Raw genomic sequence first — 18,888 nt, 5'->3', positions numbered from 1 at the left:
CAAGGCAGCTTCTGAGCTAATATCTGGCAGTAACACCTGCTGGTGCAGTGTCTGGATGAAGACCGCTCTCCTGATGTATCCTAGAGCAGCCACTGTACTCCTAGGATTCAGTGCAGCTGAGTGCATTGTATTACCAGAGCTGAATTCTAAATGCAGCACAAGACTACTTAGTAACTAGAGACCAGTATATTATATAACCCATATGAAGATAAACTACAAAAATGATATAGATTTTACATTTGCTGACAATATAATCCATTTCAATCCAAGGTGACGCTTCACTGGGAGCTATAGACAGCTTTTTTTTTCTTTACAATTATAGGACTCCGACAACTTTTTACCTTCCCTTTATTGTTTGGGAGAAATGCAATGCAGAGAATAGAAAACATAGCATACTTCAGTGAATCATTTGTAAATTACATTCACCGAGTGTAGGAAAGTTGGTGCGAGCACTGCATTTTAGCGCCGCTTAAAGATCACAGATGGGTAGGAAATTATATGCTTATTATAATTGCATGTACTGCAATTGCAATGTACTCTTAAATATGCTTAAATGATTACATACAATTATACTACAGGGAATAAATGTAAGTGAAAAAATACAGTACTCATGAAGAAAGGAGGTACAGCTGGAGTAGTATGGAGAACCGCGCAGTAGAACAACAGCGCACAAATATAAAGTCTGAAATTATAATGCTTGGCTCAGGAAACCAATATCATGGCAATAGTTATAGGCATGTAATTAATATTTAACAGGGATATATTGAGGGCCATAACTTCATGTAATCATGATTTTCAGAATTCATCCCTTCCAACCTTGGTCCCTTATAGTTGTCAGATGAACAATTATTCATTCTGCAATGCTCGTCATGTTCTGGCACCCAAACTGTGTCCATTCGGTTGTACAGAGAGACGGGGGGTATCCATTATATCCCCTCCATTGCATTCTAGATGGACACCGACTCCTATCGCCCCATCTCTGATTATCACAAAATCGCTAAGTTTAATAGTAATTGACCAACCACAGAACTTACCCCCAGTTCATTCTTCTATATATACTAAACACTCTTCTTTTCATCGACCTTACCTTTACAAACGCCTGGGAAGTGTTGGGTGTATATATAATCCTTTGCAGCAAGTTAGATTCTGTTTATGGTCCTGAAGCAGTGAGATGAGAATACAAGCCTGCAGAAACTATGAAAGCCGTGTGGTTTTCAGGACAAGAGAACGGAAGAGAGAGAGAGAGTGTGTTCACTGTCCGATTTAATGCCAAAGCACTGAACGGAAGGGGTCAGACGCAGATCCAAAATAGGAACTTCTTAAAAGCCTTGGAGTAATTGTCTTCTGCTTCTAACGCGTGAGCAAGTGTCCTCTAACAGCAACAACATAAAAGGGATAGAAAAAAAATATAACCCAACCCAAGCAGATGCTGAGACGTCTTGGTTGATGAAGAAAAAAAAAAAGTTTTTTTCCGTCCCTTTTTGGTTAACATTATCCTGACCAAGCAATGATCCAATAAAGGTTACTGCAGTGCAAATTAAAGTGTCACATATATCATCTGGAACTAGTTTACTTGAAGATATTATATTTAGAATTAAAGTCGGAATGAGGAATCTCTGAGTATTTATTCTCTGGGATTTTATAGTCATGCATAACACTGGAAGGTCAGCATTGATTCTGTGGCCGATATAATAAGTCATTCGCAACGTGACAGCACTCAGCAAAGTCATATATAATATCAGAGGGAATGTCTCCTGTTCAACCTCTCAGAGACTGAATCATTTATATATTCCTCTGGTGTCTGCAAATAATAGGCTAGTCATTGGATAATGAAATGTTTTGCCATCTTTCAATATGATTTCTGTATCAATTTCTCAAAGTTTTCTGCTCGCAGTCATTCAAAAGACGTGGTCATTGTTAACTTCCAAGGAAACTAAAAGAAAAACCCTGTCCTAGTCATGTGATGGGCACACGGGTGAATGGTTCAGCTATGATCACTGTACAGGCTTGTGTAACTGTTATTGACATGTCAGAACTATTAAACCATAACCCACATGGTAACCGGCGTAAAACGAAAAATTATAATATATGAGATAGATATCTATACAGTTCCGTATTCAAACAAAATTTCCCCCTGATGTTTTGTTCGGTATCCAAACAAAATGAGGGGAGATAACTGTCTGCTGAACTATTGTTCAGCTGACAGTTATTGAGCTGTTTGGGAACACCAAGGTTACAGGAGCAGAGATAATAATGACATAATGACAGGAATCCCTGCTTTAAATGGGTCTTCCCAGTAGCTGAGAGAAGCAGGAGTGGCGCGGCAAGTTTAAAAAGCCGCCCGCTCCTGCCTCTCTCTCTGCTTTGGGGGACATCCGTTTGGAGCGGGATTCTTGTCAGTATGATAGGAATCTAGGCTTCTTTACAGTAAGTTAAGACGTGTACACAGCCCTGTTCTGGAACAGCCTTTCAGAATCGAATGTGTTTGAGAATGGAGGTATGACTAATACATCTATATACAGTGGTACCTTGGTTTAAGAGTAAGGGTCCGATTCCATGGGTTGAGCAGGGTCCGATCAACGATGTAAACGAGTGCCGATCTGCTAGATCGCCCCTCGTTTACTGGGCCTATTCCGTTACCGATGTCCTTGCAGCCCTTGTTTCATACATTACCTGTCCAGGCGCAGGTCTTCTCCTTCTCCCGGTCCCGTGCCGCAGCAGCTTCGGAGCGGCCTGTCTGAGCCGACAGACCGCTCAGCTAATCAATGGTCCCGGCCAGTGATTGGCTGAGCAGTCTGTCAGCTCAGACAGGCCGCTCCAAAGCTGCTGCGGCACGGGACCGGGAGAAGGAGAAGACCTGCGCCAGGACAGGTAATGTATGATGTTTTGAAATAGTTGGTTGCCCGCCGCTCACAGTTATTCCACGTAGCAATGCGTGGGTGGCGACCGATGATTTTAGGTTTGAACCTAAATGAACGATCAGCGGATGACAACGATCATCGGCTGATCGTTCTCTCTATTCCACGGAGCGATTATCGCTCCGTGGAATAGGCCCCTAACTTAAGAGCGTTTTGCAAGAAGAGCTCACAGCTCACATTAGTGAAAGAGCATTGCTTTGGTTTAACAGCTCCCTGTACTGGGTGGGAGGGTGTGTGGGGGAGAGACATGGTCTGCATAGCGGGGTCTACAACACTGTACTCTGACCCAGGAAGTCTCCCTCACCTTTGAAATCATGGCAGATTCACTTCAGGCTGGGGCTTACATCAGGGGACAGGACTGTGGAGGTAATCTCTCCATAGCTGTAACCCCTCTCTCCCCGGTCAGAGAGCGCTGCTATACTGTGCCCACATCTGCCCTGCTTATTCCTCCCTGCAGTCTTTGCAGCCATTGTGTTTCCCATCCTCTGTATTACTATACAGTAACTTATAATATAACATATTCAGCGGTTTCAAAATGTTTGTTTCATTTGTCTTACATGTTATTCATAATTAAAAATCATTATTTTTGGGGTGTGGAACTAATTGTCTGCATTTCAATTATTTGTTATGGGAAAATTTGCTTTGGTTTAAGAATGATTTGGATTACAAGCACGGTCCCAGACCGAATTATGCTCGTAATATATTATACACAGTATACACACGTTATAAAGTGCATGAGGTCTATCTAAATGAATGTGGGGTTGCACCTAGTGGTGAACAGATGTGGAAGACATGATGGAAGTGTAAGTCCATTAACATCTGTTTTAAATCTGCAGATGTTACAGGTGGATTTTGCTGTAATGCTAAAAAGGATGAATTCTGCAAGAACAACTGACATACTGCAGATCTAAGAACCCCACCACAAGTCAAGTTTTATGCAACCAAAATCCTAGTTCCATGACGCATGCCAGATGCACTTCATTACATAAGAATAGAAAAATGGCTTCCTCCTAGTAACAGGTACAGTAAGAAACATTTCAGCAGTAGTAAAAGTAATCAGCAGGGGCTCCACCTCTGGGTCTCCCAAGGATCCAGAGAATGAAATCCTGAATCAGTGTAGTGGCGTCTGCACTGCATTGCTCCCACCTAGTCAGCTGTGCAGAGACCTGCAGCACCGCTCCATACACGGGTGGCCAGGTCAGCTGTACAGTATTAGCGGAGGTCCCAGAGTTAAAGGGGTACTCTGAGAAAAAAATGTTTCAAATTAACTGGTGTCAGAAAGTTATATAGATTTGTAATTAACTTTTATTTAGAAAGATAGAAACATAGAAGATTGTTGGCAGAAAAAGACCACTGGGTCCATCTAGTCTGCCCTTTTAGTATTTTCTTTCTTATTATCTTAGGATAAATGTATGTTTATCCTAGGCGTGTTTAAATTAAATTAAAGTTATTGTAGATTTACCAACCACCTCTGCTGGAAGTTTGTTACAGGTATCTACTACTCTTTCAGTAAAATAATGCTTTCTCACATTGCTTCTGATCTTTCCCCCAACTAACCTCTCACTGTGTCCTCTTGTTTATTTAAAGTGATATTGTCACCCCCTTACTTTATGTGCTGTTCTCCGCACCATCCACAAGCTTAGATGCTGCACATTCGATTTATACCTGTATAACACTTGTTTTCTTTCAGCTCTAGTTTTCTGCGGGTATGTAAGCAGCAGCCCCCCTTAACCCCCCACCGGCCGGAGCATACAGTACCTGCTCCACACTCTGGCTCGCTTTGGCGGCTCCCGGCGTCTGTATGACCCACTCAGCCAATCAATGTACTGTGGCGGGGCAGCGTACCAATTGGCTGACAGGGAAGTTCAGCCGGGAACCCCAGAAGCAAGCCGGAGGGAGGAGCAGGTAATGTATGCTTCGGCCGGTGAGGGAGTTAGAGGGGATATCGCATACATACTCGCAGCGGGATGCCAATGTATGTATTTTCATAGAAACTATCAGGCAAGGGATCCGTAGTGGATTTCTCGCTGCGAATTCCATTACGTGTGTTTGCACCCTCAAGGGAATTACAGTATCACTTTAATCTCAAGTCTTCCAGTACCATGTCAGAAACCTCCAGAGTTGTAGCAAATTCCCATAGAAAACCTCTACTGCTCTGGACAGTTCTTGAAACGTACCGAGGTGGCAGCAGAGAGTCCAGTGTCAGAATGGAAAGAATACAACACTTCCTGCAAGACATACAGCAGCTGAAAAGTACTGGAAAACTTGAGATTTTTAAATAGAATTAATTTACAAATCTGTATAACTTTTTGCCACCTGTTAATTTAAAACTTTTTTTTATCCAGAGTACCCCTTTAAGTCCGATTGAAGTCTTATTTACCAGACCCCAGGCCTCTACATCCTGATCCTGTGATGTCAATCAGTGAGTGAGGCGTGACACAACTGCAGTCACTGACTGGCTGAGCAGGTAGTTCCTGTGGAGACGCAATAATTCGGGAGCCTGGATGCTGACAGAGAGCTGATACATCTGGGCCTATGGCTGACCCCTGTATATCACTATGTGTGACCCCTGTATATCACTATGGCTGACCCCTCTATATCACTATGTGTGACCCCTCTATATCACTATGTGTGACCCCTCTATATCACTATGTGTGAACCCTGTATATCACTATGGCTGACCCCTGTATCACAGGTATCTGGTATTGTGGCATAGCAGTTTGTCTTTGTGTATGGTGAATATTTAGTTAGAAACATATAAGATTGTCAGTAGAAAAAAAGACCACCTGCTCCATCTACTCTAGTTCTGAGTTGGACATAGAGGCTGGAGACTGGCTGCATCCACTGCACACACAGGAGAATCTGCTTTATATCTTTGTCTTATTCCCTCAGAAGTCGCCCCAGGATCATGTAAGACATAAGGAAAAAGCTGCTGAGCCAGTGTGATAAATAACTCAACTGGTATCATTTATGAAGGAGCAGGAGTCAGAGTTGGAGTCAGAGCTGCAACTTACCAACTCCACAGCTGTAATGACTACATACATTATCTCTGGAGTATGGTTGAGAGTTGTATAAACTGTGTACTTTATGACAATGCTGTGACATCACTGTACGCTTTATGACAATGCTGGACATCACTGTGTGCTTTATAACAATGCTGTGACATCACTGTATGCTTTATGACAATGCTGGACATCACTGTGTGCTTTATAACAATGCTGTGACATCACTGTATGCTTTATGACAATGCTGGACATCACTGTGTGCTTTATAACAATGCTGTGACATCACTGTATGCTTTATGACAATGCTGGACATCACTGTGTGCTTTATGGCAATGCTGTGACATCACTGTGCGCTTTATGACAATGCTGTAACATCACTGTGTGCTTTATGGCAATGCTTAGACATCACTGTGTGCTTTATAATGAGATTGTGACATTGCTCTGTGCATTATAATATGCCAGTGCTGTGACATTATGTGCATTGTGCAAAGTATTGTGTGAATTATCATGGTACTATGACATCACTGTGTGCTTTATGACGGGATTGTGCAGTGTATGACCCTATTAGTGTTACATCACTCACAGACTGGGGAGTAAAATAATTGAAGACTTTTTATATTCCGAACCCGATGGCTGCTGCTGCTGATTATAACAGAGTTCAACCCCTCTCCAAATGTTGATATGGGACTCCGTAATTACTTGTTACACTCCAGCTTATGGAGCCTTTAGGACCAACTATCCAGATTTCAACCAAAATTAAACCACATCACGATCAGGCCGAGCTGTAACATGAACAAGCCCTGGACGTGACATATATCTTGTGGCATTGTATTTCAAAGCAATTCGAGGAAATGTATTTTGTAAGTGCTTCTCCCCCGTTAAAGCATATGTACTCTAATCTTCTGCTGCACTTTCCAGAATCTCAGTTTTCTGCTTATCTGCCTTGTTGTCAATACACAAAAGGAAGGAAATAAATCACGGATATTGCCAAGCTGGTCAGCGCATACACATAGCCCAAGATGAAGTAGAAGACAATAAGTTGTATTTGTCTAAGTAACAAAAAGTAATTTTGTGAAGCTACAGGATGAGGTTTTTCATCTTGTCTGCAGAAGCCTGTGCTCGGAGTCGGACAAGATTAGGTGAATATGGTGCTGGGGATAAATTGCATGTTATGCACATCAGTAAGAGAAGAGTTATTCAGAAGACACCGAGATGGATACCGGAGCACTGATAACGCCAAGCAAGCTTCTAATTGTCAGCAAGAAGCTCTCTGGGGAAGAGCTTCTACAAGACTAGAGACAGGTAGAGATAAAGGAATTCAGCACACGTCTTCCCTCCCCACAGATCGATAGGTGAAGCATCTTATGATAGACACAGACCTGCTACTCATTCATGGTGAGGCGCAATGACCCAGGGGGAACTGGTTAACATAGATTTGTTTGGCAAGGTAATGCGAGCTATTAAGAGAGTCAAGGAAGGTAACAGATACATGAAACAGAAGAGAGGGCTGGAAGAGAATTCACCGTAAAGCTTGGTAAAATCACGTTGCACTTTTTGCAATGGTTGCAGGGTGGCTTCCTTCCCTATAGGGAACAGGACTTACATTTCAAATACAATTTTGCCATAATTTTTCATCACCCTGTGGCCCAGCCTTACTGATCCTCTGGTGCTCATTTAGCTGATCGAAAACTGAACTGGAGCATTCCCTAGTCCGATCGTTCGGCATTTGAATATCGGTGGCTGAAGAAGTTGAATGAAGCCCTATGGAGTCCAGGAAAGCTTAGAGATAGCCATAGGCATAGCAAAGCATAGCCATGCAGATTTTACTGAAAATGTTGAAACTGCTACAAATCTGCAATAGAGTGAGCTTGCAGCATGCTGAACATACCCTGCAAGCTCATATATCTGTGTACAAAGGTCCACAGCTTGTGGATGAGACATGCTGTAGTCTGCTGTGGATTTTACATGGTGAAATGTGCTTCAATCCTGCCCTCCTATAAGACAGAGGGCTGAAAAAAAAATCATAGGAAATTTATCAAGGGACACCCTTAATACTTCACACTAAAGGCTGTGTTTACATGCTTTGAAGTGAATTGTAACTTTCCAACAAATGCAGATGAAAATGATGGCAACACGTTTTTAAAACAACTGGTATCTGAAAATTATACAGATTTGAAAATTATGGTTTCAAAACAAATACTATGCGTGCATCCAGCGCCACTACCCTAACTCTGATGGTCATAAAGTACTTAGATGAAGTAGCACTTACTTGATCCGGTTGTGTATGGGTATCAAGTAAGTGCTACTTCATCTAAGTACTCTATGACCATCAGAGTTAGGGTAGTGGCGCTGGATGCACGCATAGTATTTGTTTTGAAACCAAAAGCATTTGGAGAAAAAAGGGACAGCCTCCATATAGCATCCTCCATATAGCATCCTTTAGCAGCGAGCTACTATTCGCCAAACGGCTAGCGCCGTATCTTGAACCACACTAGATTTGTAAATTACTTCTATCAAAAATCAAATAGTCTTTCAGTACTTATCAGCTGCTGTATGTCCTGTGGGAAGTGGTGTATTCTTTTTAGTGGTGTATTCTTTTCTGGCGTGCTATTTGTGATAACACTTTATTAGCAAGTTATATATCTTAGGGTGATCGTTTTATTTAAATACAATGTTCTTATACCGGAATACCCTTTTAAACTCCTCTCTGACAAACACACCTGTCTCTGCGTGATGAATGGGCCTAGCATCTGTCAGTTAAAGGGGTAAGATTGGTGTATTCAAGCAAGCACAGTGGTTGTGACCAAGAGGAGGTGGGCTAACAAACCCTGGGCACTTGCCATGCTGAGGAACACCCCCCTACCCCCTGGTAGAGACCATCCCTGAAAATCCCTTTAAGTGATGACAGGGCTGCTTTAAAGGAGAAGTCCAGTTTTGGTTTGGGCCTTTGCGTTACTGCCCATCAAGTAAGTCTTTTGCATATTGTCATTTGACTTTTTTAAATGCTCAAGTCTGGCCATTTAAAAAATCCCATAGCCGACAGGGGTAGGGGGCAACATAAACAATCAATTATTACTTACCTCTCCCTATGCCCGCGAAGCACCAGTTCACAGGCTCCAGGACCCCTTTTGATAATGTCAAGAGGATGTCACGGAAAATGCCTGGCTGATGTATTGCGCGCTCAGCCAATCAGTGACTGCAGCAGTGCCCTGTCCCAATCACTGACTGACTGAGCAGGCAGTCCATCAACCGAGTCATGAAGAAGGTCCTGGGGTAGCAATCAAGTGCAGCTACAGTACGGGGAGAGGAGAGTTGTGATGTTTGTTATGTTGCCCCTGTCGAATGGAAAATATTTCAAATGGCCGGACTTCTGCTATATAGAAGTATATATTTAGTGTGTCTGTCTGGATTTTTATTTATTTTTTTATGTTTAGGAAATGTTAATTACCAACAAAGTAATTAAGTGTAAATGTTTGTGGTCCCTTCCTGCATCTACTAGAGCGTGTGTTCACATGACCATTATATGTAACATTACGCACACTACATCTATGGGTATATGTGACTGCAATCATATAAGACAGTGGGCATAGGAGGAAAAAGGACCTGAATTTTTGATAGTGTTAAAATGGCAAGTGAGTAGAAACAGAATCAGGGACAGGACAGCTCCCCACCAATGGGATCCACTATGCGTTCTTTACTGTACCAGAAGGCGATAGAAGAAAACAACAGACCATCTTGCAAAAGACTGGCGCGCTGCTAAAAATGGACCTAACAACATGACAATGACCCTAAACATAGCACAATGCACGGAGCCGTCTGCTTCCGGCTCTGTTCGCTGTGCACACAGTAGACATAATGCTGCTTGGCATTGGTGCTGGTGTTTGGACAGCCACTGATCAGAAATTGAAGGCCTATCCTCAAGAAAAAAAAGTTCTAAAAAAACCCTGGTGCGTGCCTTCACACACACCATATCCGCAGTGGATTTCACGCTGCGGATTTGCATCGAAAACCGCTGTGGATCTGGTGTTCTCCTTATGAGAATACATACTCGTGTATGTATGTTAACCCCCCAGCGGCCGGAGCATTCATTACCTCCTCTCCGCTCCGGCTTGCTTTGGGTGGTGGGGCAGCGCACTTATTGACTGCGCGGGACGAGCAGAAGCAGTAGCAGTAGCGGGGAGGAGGTGAAGTATGCTCCGGCCGCCGGAGGGTTAACTTACATACATGCAGCGGGATGTCAATCCCGCTACGCGTATGTATTTTCATAGGGATGCACTTACACTGGATCCGCAATAGATTTGGCTGCAAATCTTCAGCGTGAAATCCGCTGCGGATCCGGTGTGTGTGAAGGCACTCTTAATCTATAAAAGAATGATCTAGAATGACCAAGTAAAAACTCAGACCTAAATCATACTGAGATGCTTAAGAGGCATAAATGTGTTGTGCATGCAAAACGCCCTCCAAACATTGTACAGCTATAAAAAAATAAGAATAAAAAATCTCCATGGCAGATTGGGACAAATTTTCTCACATCCCATGGTATCTTTATATCTTTATAAACTTTCTATGTGACTGTATGCATTATATTATTAGGGAGGAACATAGAGCCATTAGCCTTCAGACAGAGCTTGCCGTACACTGCTGGGACAACACCAATAGATTTTCTGCAGTATTACACAACTCCCAAAGAAATAACAAGTAAACATGACACAGAATGCGACAAGTGCCATGTTAATACGATGAGATAACCAGCTACACAAACACACAGATGGCGGCAGACATATACATGTGCAGAGTCCAGCAATGAGTTGCGAATAAACATTAGCGCTGTGCGGCAAGAAAGCTGATCAGCTGGCTGGGAAATGAAGCCACGCTACCCTATAATCTCACTGACAAAGCTTTACAGAAGTGAGACTCAGACTTTGCTTCACTTCCTCACCCGACTGACAGCTTCACATTTGTTCCACGCCTAATGCCGGATAGTAATTACCATGCAAACACTGTAATAACAACATTAACTAGCTGTTACCAGGCTGGGCGAAAATGCAAAATGCCATTTAGCTGCCCACGCTAGAAGGCTTGGGTTACTGACCAATCTATGGCATACAGACTGGAGGTGAGACATCCCCTTGGAGCTGCTTTAAAGGGAATGTACCACTAAGTAAATCACTTTGGGGGGCATTTATTAAGTCCAGCGTTTTCTGCGCCGGACTTAAAAATGTCCCCGCAGCTCCGATTTATGCGGAGATTTATGTAGAGGCGTACTGGCTCTAGATAAATCTCATGCCCACCTGTGCGCGCGCCAGGAATCCTACGCCAGCTCAGAGCTGGAGTAGGTTTCCTGACTATTTTTAGCGGAAAAAAAAAAGATGAATTGGGAAGACCCCAAGTCCGCACCCCCCGTTCCACCCCCTCCCCGCTCCTCTGGCGTACCGGGCGGAAAATGGGCAGATACGAATATTTATTTGCAAAATGGCCATTTGCGAATAAATTTATTCCCCTTTGTGTTTTTTTCATTAACGATGATAGTAGTGCGGATGATAGTAACCGCTGCCCAGTTCCCACACACGGTGCCGGTATATCCCAGAGCGCCGGCCCTCCCTGGAGGCGGGCCCATCAGCCCCCAGTGTGACAATCTCCCCTACCCTCTGTGACGCGGCTCCATTGATTCTAATGGAGCCGTGTCACAGGGGGGAGGGGGTTTTGCCACACTGGGGGCCAGCCGCTGACTGCCAGCCTTCATGAAGCGTATATATAGTGCTGGGTGTGTGTAATGCAGCCACCATGTTTAGCGAATTTTATTACCAAATTACGAAAAATTTGCAGCCAATACTGCTTTGATGTATTCGCTTTGCTCATCTCTATTGGTATTACATGCTAATGTGACATTCACATGAATGCCCAATCTTAGCAGAACTGTGTGCAAAGTATGACACTGCCTTCACCAACTTGTCCTCCTTCCATTGTCCAGCCTGGTACCCTCTCTTCCCAGGTAAATGACACTAACACATCCACAAGATGTAAGAGAAAACAACCTGTAGGTAGGGTGGGCTCTCTGATCAGTCAGTACATACCAAGTTGCAATGCTCTGTGTGTTCCAGCAGTCAAAATGCCCTCACCCATTACCAACCAGAAGGTCCCAAACACAGCCTATTCCCCCTTCAGAAAGCTATACTACACATGACGACACCTCATGTGATCAGCTGCTAGATGGTGGTTATTAGGTATTCCTAATGGCTGGAAGTCGTCTGCCCTCATTACTACTCCCGGAGGAGAGAGAGATAAGTGGCAGTGATGTAGCACCGCTCATCTCCATAGAATGGGTGCATTAAGACATCAGAACGCAGCGATAACACATCTATTGTTTGGAGATATCTTTATAGCAAGAACATTCTGACGTGTAATATTTTGAGGACATTTGACAAAACACTAAAATTAAAAAATAGAAAACAAAAGAGGGCTACACCATTTAAGATGAAGGGGGAAAAATAAAGGAGCTATTACACTTGAATTATTGAAAATTCATCAGGACACGTACCAGCGAAATAATGTAACTATTGACCCAGAATGCATTAACCTTTTCCATGACTCTGAAGGAATCTTAAAACAGATATCCAGGATCGTCCCCGAGACTTATCTGGTACCAGTAGGTGTGACAGTAATAATTCTATTTTGTCCCATTGAGGATTTGTTGGCTATTTATATACTGTAAGCATATAGAAAACTTTTTTTTTTTAAAAAAAGCTATGCTTACCCTTCCCTGCTCCCCTGGTGTCCTCCGAAGGGTCTTTAGCTTCCCTGCTGAATGATTCCACCTCCTATACAGACTCATCTCTGCAGTGACAGCCCCCCAGCCAATCACTGGCCATGGTGATGTCCGTCTCAGTTTGTAATTGGCTGAGTGAGCTGTCTGAGACAAGTCCATCTTGTAAGTGGACATGATATCAGCGGGGAACCCGGAGACTCGTAGAAGGACACTGGGGGTGTGCAGAAAGGTAAAAACTAGATTTTTGCTCTTTATTGTTTTCTATATACTTGCAACAGTAAAATGGTTTGCCAATACATTGCTTTAATTATAACTTAATTAAAATAAATGATTCGTTTTTTATTTAAATATTCACTTCCATAGACTGCCAACAGTAAGGGGTGACATGGAACTGCAGGGCTGTCTAAGGGCCATTTACATTCTTATATACAATACCCAAGGGGGGGTGGTGGTGGTATCTCAGCTAGTAATCCCCTCAGTCACATTACTAGCCAGCACTCTGCCCTGTACTGACAAGAGGCAAAATAACTCTTTTTTGAGGGGAGATTCTAGTCCCTGGTCATATTTTAAGGAGTCAGGGTTTGACTTGGTGGCACCAGAGAGCAAATTTTCAGGGGAAAAGCATGATGCACGCTAGAATCGTCTTCCCATACACTTTTGTGCTTTTATTTCTACGCAATGTGTAATCAAAGTGTCACTGTCGTGAATTTTTTTTTTTGCAGAAATCAATAGTCCAGGTGATTTTAAGAAACTTTGTAATTGGGTTTATTAGCCGCAAAATGCATTTTTATCATGAAAAAGCAGTTTGAAGCTCTCCCCCCTGTCTTCATTGTTCTCCTATGGACAGAGCTAAATAAAAGACCAAAACAGGACAACAAAGAGTTAAATCTACAAATACATCACCCCTTATCTCCTTTGACAGTCACCACTGACCTCTCTGACCTCTGATTACAGCTGTCCCCTTTAATCCTCTGTTATCTGCTTTCTGCTGTCCCTCTTTCCTCCTCCCCCCTCCCCTCTCCCTAGAACAAACAGGGTTGTGTCTGATGCAACAAGTCACAATTTCCTGATTTTTTACAGTGAATGGAAAAGAGGAGGGAGGGGGGGACCTGGGAAAAGGCTTTTTAAATGCAGATGATGGCATATTTGGCTAATAAATCCAATTACAAAGTTTCTTAAAATCACCTGGACTATTGATTTCTGCAAAAAAAAAAAAAAAAAAAAAACGACAGTGACTCCTAAAGTAGTAGGAGGGCACTGTAAAGCATTGAGGTACAAAGAGTAGAAGCCCAAGTTTTAGAGGTGGATTTAAGGCCATCCTATCTGTCTGTTGGGGTAAAGAGTATTCCGACTGTCCCTTCTCTTCCCAGAGTTACACTAGTGACTCCCTGGTACTTAACTTTCAGGCAGTTTGGGGGCACAGCACCTTTCCCACCAATTACAGGGGATGATCAGGTAATTGATGATCATAGTTGGTTCTATGTTTTAACCACCGCATGTGGTTGAGGCCCAGCACCTAAACAAGCATATAAAACCTCCTTTTATTAGGCGTATTCAAAAAGCAGAACAGCCCAAGACTTCACAAAGGGCAACTGTTGCTTACGTATTTTTGGCACTTTCTGCTCTTGAAATCATGACTAAAAGCAGTAAGAGCCCAAAACGCATGGGCGTCAGCTTTTCCTCTTGTTCTGCTGTCAGAAATCGCTCATTAAAAGTCAAGCTTTATATTTATTTTTAGGTGCTGATACGATTTCTTGCCTGTTTGTTGGCGATTTCCGGCACGTCTGGGCTAGTGGATGTGATGGGTTGACTAACTGTGTTTATGTATGGGGAGCGAGGATATGTTTTATCTTTTAGAGTGCTGGGACATTGTCTTTAAAAAGAGTACCAGTAATCAGTTTCATGAAGTTTCAACGTTTATTCCAAGTATTTAGCCATAATTTTGCCCTACAGTGACCACTACAGGATTACATGGCAGGACAATGTGTACAGAATTAATGATAATTCCCATGCCCACTCAAAGGAACAATGAGCTCAACAATATATATTTTTTTTAATGGAGAAAATAAAATGTTGAAATCACACAAAAGGTATCACAGACATGTTATAAAGCAGGATTCATGACATTCACATGGGCCTTTATTCTCATAAACAGACTTTTTCTACCTCTGCAGGAATTTCTAATGTTTAGAGAAGTCAAAGAGAAAAAAAAAAAACAAAGGTTACCATGAAGCGGACAATGGATGATCAGAGATAATAAATGTAGAAGAAATAATAAACAGGAAAAATATCCGCTAGTTGGTACTTACAGCGGAGGACAATAGGAGGATTTAACAAGAAAATATCCCTATTATAGGGATGACAGAAGTTGTACAGTATTGGTGAACCCAGCAGGGAGGGAAGAGAGGGATTTCTATTGCATGTTAACGCATAACTCGCTTTGATCCTGTTGATTTATCTTACTGACGTTAAAGCTTAGAGTCAAAAGACAGTACAGAGTCATCATCTGTAGAGAGTGAGACAGGACATCCATCAGAGCGCTGTGTAATCCGCTCCTAAAGCCAACTAGCTGTGCAACTTAACACTTTCACTGCAGCCAGTAATGACCTTTAAAATTCCTCTCCATGCTCAATAGGAATCCGCATCTAAAGTTTTATTGTAATGAAATTCCCCATGGCAAAGTCATAACTAATCTTTACAATAAAACTGAAAATTAGATTTTTTTTTTCCACTATGATCAGATAGTGACAGATTCCTATAATCAGAAATCTATTTCTCTGGGCAGCAAACTACCATAGAGTCTGACCACGCAGTCCACAGGACTGGGATAACTAAGGAATCGTGGGGGGTCCGACCGCTCGAGTATGGGGATCCCACAATTTTGCTGAAAGCAGCTATGGGCCACGCATGTGCATTTATTCTTTATGGAGATGCTGGAGACAGATGAAATGATAGACATAGGCATTGTTTCTGCAAGAAATCAGTTATGTTTTTATAAGTCCAGATGACTTCAAAGGATGACTTTCATTTCAATAACATGATTGTCTATGTGAATTGTAACATATTTGCGCATTGCTTTATAAACCAAAAACGGCTTCATTCAGAAAAACAGCCTTTAAAGAGGATGTACCACCAGGAGCATCCTCTTTAATCTAAACCCACGAGTCGAACGGCGCCGTCACGGAGAAGCCGGCCGGCCCGTCCCAAGTGGGAGGGAATTCCCTCCCCTGTATGACGCGGCTCCATTCATTCTAAGGGAGCCGCGTCATACAGGGGAGGGAATTCCCTCCCACTGGGGGCAGCCGGACGGCCTCCAGTGCTTGAGCATTGGCCGATTCCGGTGCATAGAACTGGTGGTACATCCTATTTAAATATTTGCCATAAAGTGTCCCACTTCCCTGCAAACTGCTGTCTACTGCCTGTTGTTAGGAGAATTCTGTCTCTAGCAGCAGCGCGACCAAGACAAATGTATTTTTTGTACATGAAGTCTCTTGAACTCTTGAAACCACAGGCTATGCCATAAACATCTGATAGGGGTGTGACCTGAACCTATCTTGAGACTGAAGGTCTGCCCAACAACCCCAACCTGCCTGTGGTTGCCAGAGATGGCTTAAAAGCCAAAAAACAGCTGAGGCAGCTGTTTTACACAATCTACGTAATGCTCATTGGGAGTTGGCAAACATCACAGAACCATGGGCTACACTGTTTCCTTACTCTTACGGTGCTGGAGTTTATGAAACTCCAATTACCCCCTACAGAAGTAATGTATACTGTGTAAAATAGCATGTTCAGATGTTTGCGCCTTCCCGACATTAGACAGGAAGGTGTTGGACGGGCCCTCAATCTCAAGACGGGTTCACATCTTAGAGCTGGAATTATTTATCAGACATTTGTGGCATATACCATAAATATCCAGATGGAAATATACCTTAAGGGTGCGTTCACACCTACAGGATCTGCAGCAGATCTGCAGCAGATTTGATGCTGTGTTCAGTTATTTAAATGAAATCTGCTGCAGAAAATCAGCTGCAGATCCTGTAGGTGTGAACGCACCATAAGGGTACAAAACCACTTGACGTATTTACTGCGTGAATCAGTCTTAAAAATAAGCAGGCAAAACGCAGGTTGGCTTTATACGATTGTTCTGCATTAAAATACGCAATTGCGTATTTTTGAAGCGTGAAGCTACATGCGTTTTTCACACAGGTTGTTAACAACTGATGCCTTGCTAACAACAAGCTTCACGCTTCAAAAATACGCAATTGCGTATTTTAATGCAGAACAATCGTATAAAGCCAACCTGCGTTTTGCCTGCTTATCTTTAAGACTGATTCACGCAGCAAATACGTCAAGTGGGTTTGTACCTTTAAGACAAACAAACTATCTTCTCAAGATCTAATATTCTGTAAGAGGACATAGAAGGCAGCTGATTCTGCTGGGGGTCAGCCAGGCATTAACGCTGCAGGGGGAATTCTGTATTACATGGCACGATCTAATACACAAACATCTCTCTGTTCTGGCTCGGAGGAGGGTGGCCGCTTTATGACGTTCATCTCTTTTTATGAGACATCCCCTTTAAATTCTTGAACAGTAATTTATGTGGCATCAAAGCGTAAAAAAAAAAAGATCCATTTCTCAAATACGCCCATAAATATGACAACTCGACTCTGCTATTTACACGCGTCAACCATAATTGCTAAATAAAATATCAACACAGACAAGCGCACGCACCAGCTGTTAAATGGAAAACTGAGGAATTCTAAAAAGAATATAATAAAATAAAATAAAAAGTCCAATTATGTAAATCCCAGTTCATGACCTGCAAAGTGTTTAGAAATTCTTTCAATAAAACCCATCACACATGAAAATGGATCTTCACTATAAACACCTTTTGTAGAATGGATCTCAGTCCACTTACACAAAATAACAAATACAATTTATACAAAGCCGGAGGGACGGACAGCAATGGCTCCACGTACAAGCAGCGCAGCCAAATGAACGCCATAAAACATTCGGGACTGACCTTGTTTTCTGTTATCTGGCCTTATGCAATGTCAAGACTGAATGACGTATCCGCAGACCGGTTATGGATACTAATGTAAAAATAACAAATTCTCTCAAGAGGATGATATATGAGACACGAGTCACTTGTAATGTATGTCGGCTGTCAATTATACTTATGCAGAACCCTTTCCTGGTCAGAGGGATAACAATCCCACTCCCTGTTTTATCAGATACCAAGCACAACCCACCTACAAAGCCTACCATATACATCTAATGTTCACAAATGTAATTCCCATTTCCTCCCAGAGGAGAGATTATAAAACATATGGGAACTATTAGAAGGATTTACAATCTGTCAGTATTTGACACGAAAAGTTTGGAAACTTCTTGGTGTGGTTATTGTATCAGGGTAAAACAGTTCACGTAGAAACAGATATGTAATTTATTACAGCGTTGGGAACTAGGGAGACCCAAACATGCATTGGAGCCCCCCGTACTATCAGTGTTTTTTGCTGAACCTGGTTTGTTGTTATGCTTGGGCCTATGATCAGGAGCGGTCATTTGGACTAAACAATCTTAAAAGGTTACTCTGGGCATTCAGTTTTTTATTACTATAAACTGCTGGGGTTGCACAGAAAATACCAGCCAATCCATATTAACCTACCACCCCCCAGCCACTACTTCTGAGGTGGACTCCTCTTGGTAGTGACAGCCTGCCCGGCCAATCAGTGACTGAAGTGGAAAGCCATGGCCAGTGATTGGCTGAGCAGGATGCCAAGAAGAGTCCACGTTCAGCAAGGGAGCCAAACATGTCACAAGAGGATCCTCTGGGGGAGCATGTTAGGAAAGTATAGGTTGGTTCCTATTTTCTGTGCAGCCCCAGTATATATATATATTATATATATATATATATATATATATATATACACACACACACACACACATACTAGACCTCAATGGTATCCCCATCTGGAGAAGACCCTATCCACAGAATTGGGCAAAGCTAAGATTGTAGGGGTTTACTATCTATATCTGACTGCTATAGAAAACAACTTAGCTATTAGCTATTCCACTTCATTAGGTAGCTCAAGGACATTCTATAGCAAGTTTTCTTCCTTTACAATGGTTGCACTTAGGAAGACGTGGCGCTAATGTCTCCTCCATGACTGTATGGACAGCTTTCAGAAATCTTTCC

The 18,888-nt window shown here is 42.5% G+C and overlaps 1 protein-coding gene across 4 annotated transcripts in view; it reads right to left on the bottom strand.

Annotated features, from left to right (window-relative positions):
• TSPAN4 (tetraspanin 4) overlaps positions 1-18,888 on the bottom strand; it is a 422,638-nt gene that overhangs the window by 381,330 nt on the left and 22,420 nt on the right. Inside the window, exon 1 of one of the 4 annotated variants that reach the window (XM_069965627.1) lies at positions 1,088-1,361. The exons of 2 other annotated variants lie outside the window; for them this stretch is intronic. The gene's annotated coding sequence lies outside the window, so the exon portion shown is untranslated. Of the gene's footprint in view, positions 1-1,087; positions 1,362-18,888 lie in introns of those variants that run through there. One more of the 4 variants, XM_069965624.1, reaches the window with a different exon arrangement.

Source organism: Dendropsophus ebraccatus, chromosome 4 (assembly GCF_027789765.1).
Source record: "Dendropsophus ebraccatus isolate aDenEbr1 chromosome 4, aDenEbr1.pat, whole genome shotgun sequence".
In the NCBI taxonomy this organism is placed as follows: Eukaryota; Metazoa; Chordata; class Amphibia; order Anura; family Hylidae; genus Dendropsophus; species Dendropsophus ebraccatus.
This window is presented reverse-complemented; position numbering and strand designations above follow the sequence as displayed.